Source organism: Lathamus discolor, chromosome 1, assembly GCF_037157495.1.
Source record: "Lathamus discolor isolate bLatDis1 chromosome 1, bLatDis1.hap1, whole genome shotgun sequence".
Lineage (NCBI taxonomy): Eukaryota > Metazoa > Chordata > Aves > Psittaciformes > Psittacidae > Lathamus > Lathamus discolor.
Genome location: NC_088884.1, coordinates 122,903,864 through 122,920,296, shown reverse-complemented (window position 1 = coordinate 122,920,296; position 16,433 = coordinate 122,903,864). Strand labels below are relative to the sequence as shown.

The window sequence follows — 16,433 nt, the reverse complement described above, 5'->3', positions numbered from 1 at the left end:
CCCAAAAGATCCTATGCAATGCTGAGCAGTCTGAAAGAACAGTTAAGAGTTGTGTTGATTTGCAGAAATGGAATTTGGCCTGCAGAACTAACCCATAATTCCTAATTTTGTACAGTATTACTGATCTGAAGGCAAAAGTTGTACCTGCCTTTAAAGTGAGGAACTACAGGAAGGGGTTTGGCTTGTAGCGCTGGACAAAGCTCAGCAGAGACACTGCCTGAGTGTGGTCTATTTGTCTCTATTTGTCTACTTCTGTAGCATCTCCAACAGCCGAATGTTGATCAGCCACAGTCCTAATTCATGAAAGGAATGAGGCTAGTAAACATTCACAGGATGCCCTGAGGCCCTCTAATTACTAGATTTTACACCTGAGCAGAAAGCAGATGACAACTTGACCTTGTCTCCTGTGTTGACAGTTTACTACTTAAACCGCTTCTGAAAGAGCGTATAGTTTTGCCATAGGAAATTATGCACAAAATGTTCTGTGTTTCTATTTTGACAACAGAGACAAGAAGACATGGAAGTGAACCAAAAAGGAAAACAAATGAAGACAGCAGGGATATGAAGGAAGTACTTGAATTCACAAGAAAAATCTGAATTGAAAGAAGGAAATTCTCAAATGGAAAACATAAAGATTATAATTTTGCAAATTTAAATAATAAGATGAAGTACACGCAATTTGTCAAAACTGTTCAGAAACTTAGAAAGTGTGCCCTGAATTGTCACGTACAAAGTTCATAAATATATTCAAAAAGTTTAATCTGTTACAGAAGTTTGTTCTGTGAATTGTTTTTTGCAAAGCTTGTTAATGCATAAGTAGTATTATGAATAAAACCAATTAGTTTTACTTAGCAATTGCAGAGGACTTAATCACGACAATACTGCATTCCAGAAAGTAGCTGTTTTGGTGTAAAAATCAGATTCTTAGATGGTTTAGTGGTTTGGCTGATGCTTTGGGGCTCAGTCAGAGTTTGATCTTGAGACTTTGCCATTTTAGCGGAGCAGCAAGACTGTGGACATTGTGGCGTATCAAAGACGGACCCCAGCTCTAGTGAAATCTGAAGAAGACCTTTATTTCATGTCTCACATCCCTTTTATAGTCTACTGAGTGCTAAGCAGTAACTTTCCACTCTTTTACTCCCTTATCATCCCGATTTAGGAAAACTACTAAGGGTTACAAATATTCACGCTCTTTGGTCTGTCTTTGAGATGCACATCCTGCTTTATCTTGCAACCTGCCTGCTTTGTTTTGCTAGCCCATCTTTACCCTTCATTGTTCTCTTTACAGTTCCCAAGGCTTAGGCCCGACCAGGGCATTGACACCTGGTGTTTTCTTCACAGTTCCCAAAGCTTAAGCCGGACCAGGCAGATAACGCCTGGATCCCTTTTCTTAACTGTTTCTATCCATCACCCACAGTACATGATGCCTTGCGGCAATAGTTTATATAGTGTATGCCCTAGGCAATTTAAAATCTCAAGTCTAAGGGATGCTGTGTCCAGTCACATAAGACCTCCTGCCTGGCCTCCTCTCTGACGGTGCAGTGAGAAGTTCTCAGATGATTATCCTTTCTGTTTGAGAGTAGAATTGAGGAATAGCATTGCTTTTTTGGGGGGGAAATCCTGTAAGATCTCAAATGGGATCACTTTTCTCTGGATGGGTTCTGCAGACTTTTCTGGGCATTGGTCGGATTTGATGTTGGACAATTTGGGGCTGCCAGCATCTGAACGGTCATATGATTATCTATAGTATCCTCCTGGTCCTTTTGGTGTGATCTCCAAAAACCAGCATCATAAGAGCTGCTTTATAGAATCTGAGCATCATTCCAACTGAGATCATAAAGAAACAGCACCTTCTGGTGCAATTTAACCCACCTCCCCAGCCTGAGAAGCCAACCTACCAAGCCAAAGTCAAAAGAAAATAGTTCTCAAGTCTCTTAACATACCACTATTCCCAACAGAGTATCTGGCTAAGTGTCAGGCCCAGCTCAAGGGAAAAAAACAGAAATGCAGGAGGCGAATGACTTGGCCATGAGAGCAATACTTGTCTGATCATGGATTGTTGTGGAACCAGAAGCTCATTACAATATCTATTCCTTTTTCACTGGATCTTCCTTCAGAGAAATTACAGATACGTTTCTCTTTAGTCGTTACTTGCTCAAGCTGGCAGGTCACAGATAGTACGAAACACCTCATCATTTTACAATAAATACACAATTCAACAACATATTAACAGCTCCTGTGAGGTGTTTACTACTCTTAGCTGATATCAGAGGAACAGAAAGGGATCAGTGGGTTTTATGATCAAATCCTTATATGAGATTTTCCTGTAACACCTTCCAAGATCCACTAACATAATAAAAATACATGCATGTTTTGCAGATCACAGATGAATTCCCTCTTATATTCCTTAATCCACTTCTCTTGCAGCAGGGAGGAATCAACACGACCATTGTGATCAATAAGCACGATTCGCTTATAGGGCTTCTACCTTCGGTTAATATAACAGTGAATATGCAAATACTAGGCACTTGATTGGTTCTGGCACAAATAAGGCATTGCGTAAGCTCATTATTTTTACATTTAAACTGTGTTCTCTTATATTCTCTATTTTTATGTGCTTATCTTGTTTATTAGTTAGTGTCCTTGTCTGTAATTGGCCAGAGCATGGCACTTCCCTCCAGATGTCCCTCAGTTCATTATCTGGTGCTAGTAAGTCTGCACCATTCTCTAAACAAATGTTCTATTTCAGCTCATTGATGGGAACGCGACCCCTCCCTGCCAGCCACCTCTCCACAATTCCCCCTTTTTCTTTATGAAGGAATAAGGACTGAGTTAGGAGTCATTGTAAACAAGCAGAACAACATTGCAAAGCACAACAAAGCAACAAGCCCCCTATGAGTCTTATAATGGCAAAGCAGCTTGTAAAGCAAACATATATGCAGCTCTATGAAGTGAACCTCGATTTTCTAATAACTTGAGTAACTCAAAATCTGTACTTTCTAAAATCAGCTAAATATTTCCAAAGCACTATAAGCAGGTTACATAAAATTATTTTGACAGACTATACGAAAAGTCTTTGTTTCAGCCAACTCTGGCGAAGATATCTTATAGACTGACAACCACCACAATACAATTCTACTGTAGGGTCACACTGATGACAAAAACTACAGAGTTATCGAAGCACTTGTTGTATCACCAATCTCAGTTGTACCACTATATGCCTGTGGCCATGGACCGGATCTAGGAGGGCGACCGTGCTCAACGAAAGCTCTGTGTTGATTAAGGAGTTAAGTTCTTCTATTAGTGGCTGTAGCGCTCGGCGCAAGCGACGCTCCTCCTGGGCCTGCGAGTCAGGGTCCATACAGTAGCTCGGAGACGCCATCACTGGAGCTTCTGCAGCAGCCGGTCTTAGTCACTTGGATGGTACCCACAGGGGTCCTGCAGGAGCAGAAACACAGGCGTAACCAACGGCCCAGATATATTACTTCTGCCTGTCCCTGCCACAAACCCATATTAGGATCTCGATAGTACGCCTTAAAAGAAGGCTTTATCTTTTGCGCTTCTGTTTGTACAAAGTGCTTAACAACCGCTGGAGTTTGTTCATCACCAAAGATACATAGATAATTTAGCATATACAATGTTAAGGAAATCCACTCTTGAACATCTATTATGTCTGAATGCTTCTTTTAACGTCCAAGCGGATGGCCACTTACTCAGAGAAGCTATGGTAATATCGGCATCAGAGTCAAGCAATGCAGTCAAAGTTATCGAGTGATTTCCCCAAGTTAATATTGCTGTAATCTCTGGGCGGGTTGCCATTGATAGAGAAAATAGGGCGAGTCCTCTGGCAGATCCAAAACCACTGGTGCCACGAACGGTTTGATGCGCCCCTGATATTAACTGCGAAATGGGCACAAGTTGTGCTATACGTGTGCCTTTTGGTATATGCAGAGGAGGATAGTCAGTCTTTGCCATAATCTTAATTTCACCCATATAATCAGCATCGATGACACCTGGAACAATGAATAGTCCTTTCAAAGTGGATGATGATCTCCCCAGGAGCAAGGCTCCTATAGGCTTATTATTGTCCAAAGTCAGGGGACCATGTATTCTGGTAGAGAGCAATGACACGGTCTTATCATATAAGGTAGTATCTGCTGCAGTTGCTAAGTCCATTCCGAGGCTGCCGGTGGTGGCTGGTTGCAGGGTGATGGAGTTTGATTTGCTGCGTACACACGTTGAGGCGCAGGGGCTGTAGGACCCATGCTTGGGATCATCGCGCGACGGGTCTTGACGCTCCGCTGCCTGTTTCCCGACAGGTTCTGTTTACGTCGACGGGTAGCAGTACAATGGTTATCCATTTGACAATTAGGGCACCAAACCGAGTGCTGGCAATCTTTTCTCATGTGCCCATTTTGACCACATCTAAAACATCAAGGACCCTTGACCATACCGGTGGCTTGCAAAGGTGCCAAGGCCGCTAACACTTGTGAATGACATTTTTGAATTGCCTCTCCCACTGCTTTTACTGCCTCAGCCAACATTGCCTGATGCCCCATAGGTACCCGTGCCATTCGTTCTAACATCTCTTCTACAGTGGCATTTGCAGGTAACTGAACAAGTATCTGCCTTACAGCATCATTACAGTTCTGTATTGCACACTGACGCAGTAAAATACCATGCATGTATTCTGGAGTACCTGACTTCCTTATAGCATCAGCTACCCTATCCACAAAGGTACTAAAGGGCTTGTCCTTTTTCTGTGTCACTTTCATGTAGGCAGGAGCTGCAGTAGTATCTTTAATCTGTGATAGAGCTCGCAAGTCTAGTCTCATAGATTCTTTTAACAATTCTGGACCTAGCTGGACTTGAGCCTCCTTAGTGGAGAACTGTCCAGTTCCCATCAGGTGTTGTAATTGCACTCCAATCAGGGGATCTCCCTGGCCTCGCTGAACTGCAACCGCCTCTTGACAGGTTTTCTGCCAATACATGTTCCATAACAACAACTGCGAAGGGGTGAGGATTAATTTCACAATACTTTTAATATAACAGCAAATCTGTTCCCCAAATATATGACAACATCTGCCTAGTGGGTTCAAACTGAATGCCTGTAGAAATAACAGTTTGCCTTAACTGAGATAGCAATTTCCAATTTAAGGGAGACATTTCAGCATTTATTGCCTGACCTTGAGCGTTAATCTGGTACTTAACAGGAAAGGCGAGAATCTTTTCCTGCAACGCCTGCAAACAATCAAAATCATTGTTTGACAGAGCCTCTCTCTGAATAGATTTCCAGTCTATCACCTGGATTCGCATTTGTCTACCTGTGCTCTGCAACTTTACCTTTTTTCTAAAGTTGTTCACTCTGCTTTGCACGGCTACAAACAGCAGCCTGCTTGGCAGCAGCTACAGCTGCCAGCCTGCTTCAGCAGCAGCCATAAATACCTGTCAGCAACCACACTTTTGCATTAACCCTTTCTTGCCTGAAATGTTAAATCGCTACCTGTTAAAAACTTTTACATGAACACAATAACAAAAAAAAAAAAAAATACATAGAACACCATCTGCTCTCATCACACACACACACACACACATACGTATGCATATGGGATCCCACAAGCACACTCCACACAACTACAATATTTGAAACACAAAATCCAGACAATCATTACTCGCACTACACAGTCCCATGTACAGAGCGTGGCATAAGGACTCTGTGAAGACTATCAGGAAACCAGCTCCAACAAGCATCATCTCAGTGTGAGGTGGCAGGCTCAGCCCTAGCGAGCGTCCCCGCAGAGGCTCTGCCTCCCCCATATTGCATGAGGCTTGGGCTTTTATACTGACCAAAATGCACATTCATTCTGACACAGGGCAGCCTATGTCAGAAGAAGTGGCCAGCAATATCTATAAAGGTTTCCAAGCATCAATAGAATCATAGACATATTTGCCAACTTCTAGTACATGAGTATCACAGAGAGACTGTATCAAATGAGTTGTATATGGGACCCCAAGTCCACGGTCCGCCACAGTCCTCCCGATACCCCTGATAAGGGCATACGAGGGGCCTTCCTATTGTGGGTCTTGATCCAGCACATACATCACAGGGAAAGCACACAATATATCTGCATCCCCCACCCATCTCGCTTCTCCCTTTACAGCTGCCCATTTATCATGAGGATCTGGGGGATATAAATCAGGCTTCTTTTCCGGCTCCATGTCAAAAGGCCCATCCAGGTCAGCATCAGAATTAACAGGCGTCAGAACCTCAGGAGCAGCAACAGCAGCCTGATGAGCACGCACAGGCTCTTTCTTGGGGTCAACAGGGTCCGGGTCAAAAAGACTGTCTTCATCTCTGTCCTCAGTCTTTGCAGATGCGGCGGCAACTGGTAGAGGCTCAGGGGTGGCCAGGGGTGGGGGAGACACTGAGTTCCACGATCTCACCTTTTGACTTTAACGTCTCTAAAATAGTTCTCCAAATGACTAACAAATGTTTCACAGTGTCACTGCCTTTTGTGGCTGCGTCCCACAACTTAACTCGTGCACCATCCCGTAAAGAGACCTCAGATACGGTAGACTCATCAGCCTCTGGATAATGCGTCTTCGACCATTTCAACATTAAATTTAAGTCTGTCTCTTTAAAGGTTGCTCCCTTCACCTTAAGGACTGAAGACATCCATAAAACAGAGACTTCTTCCTTAGCGATTTTTCCCCAAGTCCCAAGCTCAAAGGCTTCTCGAACCCCCTGGATTAAGTCCTTCTCCTTAATCCAGAGCAACAATCTTTTTAGCATAGCTTCATCATACGCTATCCCTCTCGCAGAGAGGATATGTCGGAAGAGTTGAAGTACTGCATACTTATGTAGGCAATTAATAACTGTCCTCCAGTCTTTAGCACATTTTTTTTTTTCGCTTGCTTGTTATCATCAGTCACTCTATTCCAAAGCTCATCCCCAAACTTCCTCCATTCGGGTGGATCAAATACATCGTTAGGATCTCGGAAACAACCTAACTCTCTCGCGTATTCTAACAGAGCCTTTAATCCCTTCGTTAAGTCCAATTCCTTATCCACTTGCCGCTTCTCTAAGAAGCACTTAAATAAATCATATGCTGCCTCTCTATCCATTATTACTCAATTATTACTCAACTTTTTCTCAACTCATCAGACGCTGACGCAAGTGCAGCTCACCAGGAGGCAGACGAAATACGGGCGGCGAGCCAAGTAAAATCTTGCTCAGGCTTTCGGAACCAACGCTGCCAGCAGCAAAGCGTTCTTTGCCTTCTGAAGGCTGCATTCTTCGGAGCTTTCCCGATCCCTGCTGTCTTCCCAGCCTTTAAAGGTACGTGGGTTCCTCTTCCAATTGGTCCACTCCCCTCCTATTCCAGCTGTCTTCTTCGCTCAGTCAAGCAACAGCAAGAGAGTCCCTAGTTCGGGCACCAATTTGTTGCAGCAGGGAGGAATCAACACGACCATTGTGATCAATAAGCACGATTCGTTTATTGGGCTTCTACCTTCGGTTAATATAACAGTGAATATGCAAATACTAGGCACTTGATTGGTTCTGGTATTGCATAAGCTCTACACTTTTACAGCTACACCGTGCAGCCCCCCACCATCCTCTTTCTCATGCACTTATCGCTTAGTGCCCTTGGCTGTGATTGGTCATAGCATGTTGCTGTTTGCCGGTGTCCTTCAGTTCCTCATTATCTGGTGCTAGTAAGTCTGCACCATTCTACAGATGTCTGGTTTCAGCTCGTTGATGGGAACATGACCTTTCTCTGTTAGCCACTTCTCCACATATGAATAACACCTAGCTGCATGGTAAAAGCTAAACAGCACAAGATCCTTCAGGAGGTGATAGTTATAAATTTTATCTAAGCAATGCTAGGCCAGCTCAAACTGTAATGTCTGTTGGTCATATACTGAATAAGACAATAGGAATTATTTTGTAAAATTTACATATTATGCATAATCACCTTAATCTCTGGGGTCATATTATTCAAGAATATTCACAAAAATGCTTGGATGTTGATGAGAGTAGTCTTTAATTTGTACTCTCGAAACCAGCACTTTAGATTTGTGGTTTCAATTTGTAGTTTTGCAAACTATAGAATACTTTATAAACACCAGGAAGAGAGATGTGTTTATTCAGGAATTTCTATTTTGGATGGGCATACGTATCCCAATCTAATTCTATTTTGGATAGACATATATATTCCAATCTAAAATTAAAAAAACCCAATAAAAAGTAAGTTATTTTAGAAGAACACTGATATGGGACTCTTTGGTGAGAGCTGCAAGAACAAAACATATGGATGAGCCCATATGTTCCTAAGATCTACACCATTTTCGAATTTGTTGAACTTTGGGAATTTTTGGATCTATTTCTGTCAAAGCCCAATGTGAGTGGAATTAGGATATTTTATTTTTGTAGAGAAATGACCTAATGTAACCACCTTTTAGATGTCAGAGACTTCAAAATCTAGTACCTCGTTCAGATTTAACTATTTTGTGAAAGGCATCTTAACAGAATAAATTTGAAGAGCAAGTAGCTTTTCATTTTCAACAACTGTATGATAGGAATATAGCTGCTAAAAATAAAGTGTTTCATGGTGACTGTGTGTGTGGAGCAAGAGGCAAAATGGGATGATATTTTGCTGGGGTTTCTTAACTACTTTTCCCAGTGTGCCCTGCATAATTTCTTTAAGGATACATACTGCTGTCATTTGAAAATTTTGTAAAATATACCAGTAAGTTAATGCACTTGCTAAAAAATCAATTTGTTGTTCCAGTTCCAGTTACTGAATTCCACACATGAAATGAGATGTATTAACCAGTTACCTTAAAAAACACTTTTACCAAATTAAGTAAAAATTAAATGAATTAGATGAATGCAACATTCAAATTGGCATCACATCTACATTTCTTTATAAAAGCCACCATGAAGAAAAGAGAAATCCTTCTGATTAAGCAGAGGTTTGGGTCTAGAATTTTAATCCATAACTATGGATAACTACTTAACGGCCTTATTCTGTCCTTCAGTTTATCTTATCTGAGGCTGTGCTCTGAGGGAGAACTTTCTCATACTTGTTTATGCACGCTGAATTTTACAGCAAAAGCTTCCTTGCAAACCTTCAAATGTCCAGAAAAATGCATCAATTTCTGAAATATATTTACTTCTGTGTTTCAGAAAAATCTTGGCACCCTTTTAAATAAACTGAGGAATGTATCACTCACCTAGAATTATAAGTGTCAATTTGAATTCAACAGAATTCGAGATCTGTCTATATAACAATTTCTTAGTTTGACAAAAGGTAAACTTTCCTAATTTTCAGTGTGAAGAATTATTTGTGATGAAATGTCTTTCTGTCAAGAGAGCGGTTGAGAGACAGTAGTGCAATATTCATAATTCCTTTAATGAGTAAGGTGGCTTCAGTCCCTTAAAAGCCTCAAGAGATTCATATAATTTGGTTACATAAAGGACAACTAACTTGTGAAGTTTATGTTCCCCATTGTTTATTTCAATCAACTCTTTCCATTTAAAATATATGCCACAATTTAGAGCAAGACAAATGTTACAAAAAAATAATTCAGCTAATACCAGTGAAATATTCTTCAATAATGTATTATTCAAAAACCCCTCAGCCACCTGTACCACGAATAATAAATACTGAACAGTTGCAGTGAAAAGGTTCCTAACACACCGGAGCTAAAAATTGTTCAAGTTGCCATAGAAAGAACCACAGTAAAAGTTTTTATTCCCTTATGGGTTTTTTTAAGTGCAAAATTTGGCCACATCAGCAAGAAATAACTAAATGGGAAGTAAGATAACATTGAATCCATGTACATTTTATATCCATATTACATGAATAGAGGGCTTCCATCTTCTTTCATGCTTTCATGAGCCCTGAGAAATGCTGAACTACTTATCATTATATGACTACACTAAACATGGTTGTCTAAGGTTCATACATTTTTCCAGACTTTCAAGAAGAAGGAAAACAGAGAAAGGCATACATTTCCTTAATTTGTAGAAATGCTTATCAGATAGTTCATGTACCTTTTGTCTTGATTATTTCACTGTGCAAGATATCTGTGAAGCATTTCACCTGGCCCACTGTGGAAAACGGGAATGAAAAAGAACAGTAAGAACCCTGGCCCTTTGTATCTTCAATGTGTCTTGGAAGCTCTTTGTTGTTTGGGGTTTTTTTCTCTCATATATGCATTATATAACTTTATTTACCTGGTACTAAATAGAGATTAAACATTGGAGAAGAGTTATCTGAAAGGCATATGCTGCAGAACGTACAACAGCAGGATGGTTTTCATTTAGAAGCTCAGATTTGTTTGCCTGCTTGATCAGGAGCTTCTCTTTGCCAACTAATAGTAACTTTGATACTAGCTATCTGTGAAATCACTTGGAAAACTGAAGATGGTAAAGAAAATAACAGCTTATTATCCAAAATTCATACCACAAGTCTGTATATATACTTGATACACTGCAGAAGTTTCTGACAGAAACTTCATGTGTTACTGTCATTAAGCATATTCAGTTTCCTAACATTACACTGTATGGATATACTCCTTTATTTTACTAATACTATCAATGGTAGATTATATATCCTTATTATCCTTATCTATATAACTTCATAATTTTCACCCAGTTCTTTAAACTGTCTTTAACAAATAGTCATGAGTAATCACTTTAGAAAAGGATACATATTTTCCTGCTAGCTTGATGAGACACAGCATTAGAAATTAGAAATCGTGGTTTAATGAGAAGTCATAGGCTATAAAAGAAACAGAAAAATCTCTGAGCATAGGCTTCTGGAGTAGTTAGCAGACTTGGAGCACTATTAGGCTTCTATATAGGTACTAGAAATGTATTTGTATAAACCAGGAAATCCTGTCATTTATTGTTCCTGTGTTACCTTTGTGTTAATGAGTCAACGTTATGACACACATTTATGTGAAAAAAGTGTTTTGACTAAAGTAACTGAGGGCAACAGCGAAATACTGTTTCATTTGAAAAGAGAAAGAAAACGTTCAGCCCTGCCCAGTCAAACAGGATATTATTTGATGCAGATGGAATAGCATGTTTAATAAAAGTTACCAAAAATAACAGAGCTGACAAATCTTATAAACTCATATTTTAAATACTCCTGAATTTTAATATTCTCTTAGTCTGAAGGGGAGTATCTGCCATCTGGTGGCTAAATGTGCAGTGCAATTTGAAGACGAAGGTTTAGATGTTCAGATGCCAATGACTACCTTCATTGTCTGTAAACAAACACTATTAACTGCGGACAAAAAAGTTCCTATTTTGAGTAGGACTGCAGTGTTCATCTACTTTTCGTTAGCTCATATCAGTAGCAGACAGACATAACCTTAATGAATGCAATGCTAAATACACTTGGAAATACTGGAAATACTGAAACATGATATTTGGCTCATACATCTGTTAAAATGGAGTCTGATTACTTTCTCTGCCCTCCTATGAGGGGCTGGGGGTGGGGGCGGGAAGGGTGAGAGGGAAGTCCGCCAAAATTCAGCAATAAACATGTTCAATTTGGTCAGTCTTAACCACCAAGAAATAGTTTTTCATGCAGGTGATCTTGGCCTATTCAACAGTGATGATGGCATCTTAGCTAGCCTACCAAACACAATGAATTGCTAAAAACGAAGATTTGCCAAGAAAAGGACTGCAGATGAATATCTGGTTGAAATCACACCCAGGCAAAACTTTAAGGTTTTTCTTCTCTCCTTCTTAGTATGCAATTAACACCAAGTTAAACATCCTTGTATTCGCATGTGTATGTAATTAGGCTGTGTGGGATACATCAAAATTGTTAAGTTTTTCTATTTATTTCTTTCCCTCTTCCCTGTAGCCTTTAGTTACTGTCCAGTCTTCTTTCTTTTTATCCTTTACTGCTACCTTGTGGTGAATGGTAGAAACATAATTTAGTGCCTTTTTTTTTCCCCTCCCATTTACTTACTGTTGATAAAAATGCTCAACGAATGCTTTAAAGCAAAGAATGGCAAGTGATTTAGTTGTATGTACTAAGCCTCACCTTGTATTTAAATATTTCTCTGCTTTTAAACTGCAGCTGGAATATGAACACCGCAGAGATGTTTCAGTCCAAAAGCTGCTCTGACCTTCTCGGTGTGGAAAATGCTGTTCTGAAAACTACCTATTTAGAAGAGCAAGAACCTCCAGGTACCAGCATGGTAAATTGTTAAGTATATATCCTTCAGAGTACTGCTTATTTACATAATTCATGTCTCTAACTTGTAACAAATGAAATAATTGCGCAGCAGCTGCTGTGTGAGTGATTTTCCCCTCTTCTGCACCAACAGGTTTATGATCTGTCTCTTGAATTCCAATGTAGAGTGTGATATGGGCATCTTCCTTAACATTAGAAATATCCATAGGTAATTCAAAGGCATGGGGTATGAAAGAGTGAGTAAGAGGGAGAGATAGAACTGTAAAAAGTTCAGGATGGTTACAAGAAATGAAATTGATAGAAACAGTGATTTATCAATCGCCTTTAATTGTATATAAGATGGTTACAGGATCTGACATAAAATTCACAGTTGAAAAGAGAAGTTTCCAGAATAATTTTTTTCATGCCATATATGTATTTTCTTTTCAAATAGCAGATTTTCAGAATGTAATTCAGAAGCAGACAACAAATGCAGAGTTCTCTTTCTTTCTGAGTCTTTGTTACCAGCTTTTGTAGTAAATTAAGTGCTGAAACTTTTCAGATTTCTGCCATTTCTACCCATCCCACCCCACCAATTTCTACTCACGGCTTTCAGTTACTTTCTCTTTGGTGTGCATAGCATGTATTTAGCTTTTCAGCTTTAGTAACCATCAAAAGAAACGTGATGTTTATGCCTCTTCTCTTTACTTGCCATATCTTTTGTATGTAATTCAAATTTCTGTTTTCTATTTTCTGAATCTCCTCTGCTTTCTGCTTAGCTTTTGATGTCGAGAGAATGTTAAATGAATTTACTGCATCAAAGATGATTGCTTTAAGTCACATGACTTCCTCCTCTATTTATTACACTGGATTGGTTTCTCTCAGATTAAAATGCTGTTTCTAGTGTGTACACTGAGAATTTTCTTGTGCATCCAAAGTTCATTTTTGTCTTAACCCTGACTGAAATAAAACATCTATAAAGGAAGTATAGTACTGCTGGTTACTTTCATCTTCATATTTGTACCTGTTTTTTACTTCTAACAATTCTGTAGTCTGGTTTGTAGTAAAGGCTTTTGTTATAAAAGTTAGGAAACCAAAACCAGTAGCCTAAACGTGTTCCATCAACTTTCTTTCTCCTTTTACAACTCACTATGCTCAGTCCAGGCAAGTTTTATTGACGCTAAGTGATGGCTAGTAGATTTCATGGGAAGCTTCATGCTTCTGGTAGATACTTTCAGGTTCTAAAATAACAATAAAAATGAAGAAATTTAAATTCTAATTATTTCTTTTTCTGCACAAGTCCACAGAAATATGCACATGTTTTCATTAGCACCAGTGATGCTCCTGCTTAAATACTTGAAAAGACGTATCAAAGTCTTTGGCCAAAAAATCCTTTAACAAAAGAAGTTAAAAAAACCTTAATCACATGCAGACATAAGCCAAGTCTGAATTTAGTTGTTACTACAATACTATTTTTGTGTAAAACTAAGTCTTTTAGCATAAAGGTTAATGTACACAACGTGGCAAAACCTCGTGTAGTTCTAATAAGGTACTGAATTAATGGAATGCTTCTTTGTTCAGCAGTGTCTGATGCTTCAATTTGATGGTTTTTAAGCTGGTACATGGTTACAGTATTCACTGATAGCATTGATAGGTCGCAAACTTATAGGTCTGTTCTTTCTGTGTATAAATTTAGTGTATTAAAGTTGTTAATTTGTCTCCTGCATGTACACAGGTCAGACCCCAAAGTGCGCATAATAGTGACCTTCCTTACTTCTTTCAGTAAACTTGATGTGTTATATATCAATTCTACTGTCCCTTCCATAAAAAGTCACTTGGGTTTCTTAAAGCAGTGGGGACATTCGTTAACCGCTCTCAGTAGAAGCCTCTGCTGAAGTGTGCTGGATCCCAAAACTATACCTGCCAGTTCTAAGAATTTAGGTGACAGATATTGCTTTTATTGGTACTGTCCTGACTTTGGTCAATATTTTAGCCTGCTTAATGCAGAAAAAAAGGTGGCTCTGCATATGCAACCAACCTTATGTTGTTATTTCCATGAGTTAGATAATCCAGAGTGTATGTGATTACTCTTGCCTTCCCCATCACCCACCACAAAATGTTGGTCAAAGTGCCTGAGGTCTTCAATGTCCACCTAAGGAAGGATAGCAGCACTCCCTCAGCTGGGCTGGATCAGGGGTCTAGGCACAGACAAATTGTCGGAGACCTGTCGCTAACTCTCAGGAAGTCCCCAGCAAGTCACGGTAACCTTTTCTTTATTCCAATTTGGAATGAGAAGATCTATAGGGACATCCACTCCTCATAGTACTCTCTCAACCCTGTCTAGCTGAGGACAAAAAATGCATTCAGAATGCCAAAATGCCTTCTAAAAAGAGTTGTCAACAAAAGGAATAACGAATTATTGAGCTGGGGGCGGGGGGTGGAGGGAAGAGATATACTGGACATAGCATACTTTAAATCAGTCTTGGAAATGGTTTAGACAGTAAAGGCCAATGCTATCATGTACTCAGATGAAGAAACTCATGCAAACAATAAAAACAAACTGTTGGAAATTGAATGAGAGAACTCTGACAGCCAGTGTATAAACAGTAGCTGCTACAGAAATGACACATCTGATTTTTTTTCTTGTATGCTCAGGCATTTGTCAAGTTTATAGAAGATTAAGCTGTCCAACAGATGAGGAAAAACCTGGTAAAGTTACAAAAGAAAAACCCAAGGTATAAAACAGATACGAGAAGATATATGCGTATAAATGAAAACACATAAGAAGCTTTATGTAAAAAGTTTTGAAATAAAAATAAGAATCTTTTTATAATAATCATCTTATTTTCAAGTAAGATATAGAAGAGTTATATTAACAGTAGAGTAGTCCACCCAGTAAAAATCTCCTTGTGTGTGGTGCCCAGTAAACCCAGAATCCAGGCATGGGTCACACTGTAGTGTCTGAAAAATATTCCTTCATAAGTGTGGCGAGAAAGGTTATTCCAAATAGTGAATTTGTCATCAGGTTACATCATCCACGCAACAAACCTTCTGATTAACTGCAGCAAAATGCATCTACTCTACAAAGAAATGCAGTTGCCTTTTTGCTTTTTGTTTTCCCCAGAGTTATTTTTCTGAAGCTCTCCCATGAAACTGTTTCTAGGCTGTTTGATATTTCCTGCTTTGATGAACCGTGACGTTATTAGTTATACCCAGTGGGACATGCCATTTTCTGTACAAGAAGTTAATGTAATTGGCATTCCTGGGGAAGTTTGAACTCTGAATGAACAGTACCACCTGAAACAGAACATACTCAGGGGTATACATCCCTTAAGGGAAGATTCTCCTAGGAGTATTTGATGACAATCACCTAGATGGTAGAAACAATTGTCACTGTTTGTTGAACAGACATGAAATCCTGTTTAACTAACCACTACAAAGGGTCTGTTCACTAGAGCACCAGAGACTTACTTTTTCTACCCTGGTTCTGCTAGGATACTGGCAACGATCAGTTTCCTTCCTTGTACTTTCAAGTACATTGAGCAAGTTTAGCATGTGTACGAAAGCAAAAGGCCTCTCTTCTAACAATTAGCTGAACCAATGTTACAGACTTATAAGGCTTTGGCATGGATATTTTTGTCTCTTTTCTTATTGGCATTTACGTTAAAGACTCCTTTCTCTGAACAACTTACTTAAGCTGTGTTGCAGAGAGATACTTCCATGTATGACTGCTTGGTTATGGCATCTTATAGAAAAACTGCTGTAACACAAAGGGAGATGAGCTTTATACCAGGGTATGACTGTAAGTATCTTAAAGAAATATCTCATATGAAATAAAGCACAGAATAACATCTTTGGAATGCAAAACCAGAAACACAATATGTATTTAAAATAAAAAGGGAAGTAGAACACAATTACTTGTACCAATGGTTCCAATGATAGCTTCTTTATCCTTAGGGATTTAGAAAAGTAAAAGGGTGCACTCTGGGGGAAGGCAGGCCATAGGAGTGGAAGGGAACACGTGGCCAGAGATGTTGCCAAGGAAGTAATATAGGTTAAGATGCTGGTACAGGAGCGTTGAAATCCTTTGGGCTATGGAAGGCTTTTGCAGGCTTTGAAAGTCTGTGTCTCTTCTGATATCTTCAATGTTTCTTCACTCTAGTCCCAATATTTATTGGAAGAATACTTTCTGCATACTCTCCAGGGTGTTGCCTTTTTCATTCCTTCCTA

The 16,433-nt window shown here is 39.5% G+C and overlaps 1 long non-coding RNA gene across 1 annotated transcript in view; it reads left to right on the top strand.

Moving 5' to 3' along the window:
- Positions 1-12,113: 12,113 nt before the first annotated feature.
- The window catches only part of LOC136007340 (uncharacterized), a 31,618-nt gene continuing 27,298 nt past the window's right edge, over positions 12,114-16,433 (top strand). The window contains exon 1 of the long non-coding RNA XR_010609636.1: positions 12,114-12,217. This is a non-coding gene — a long non-coding RNA (uncharacterized LOC136007340). The remainder of the gene's footprint in view (positions 12,218-16,433) is intronic.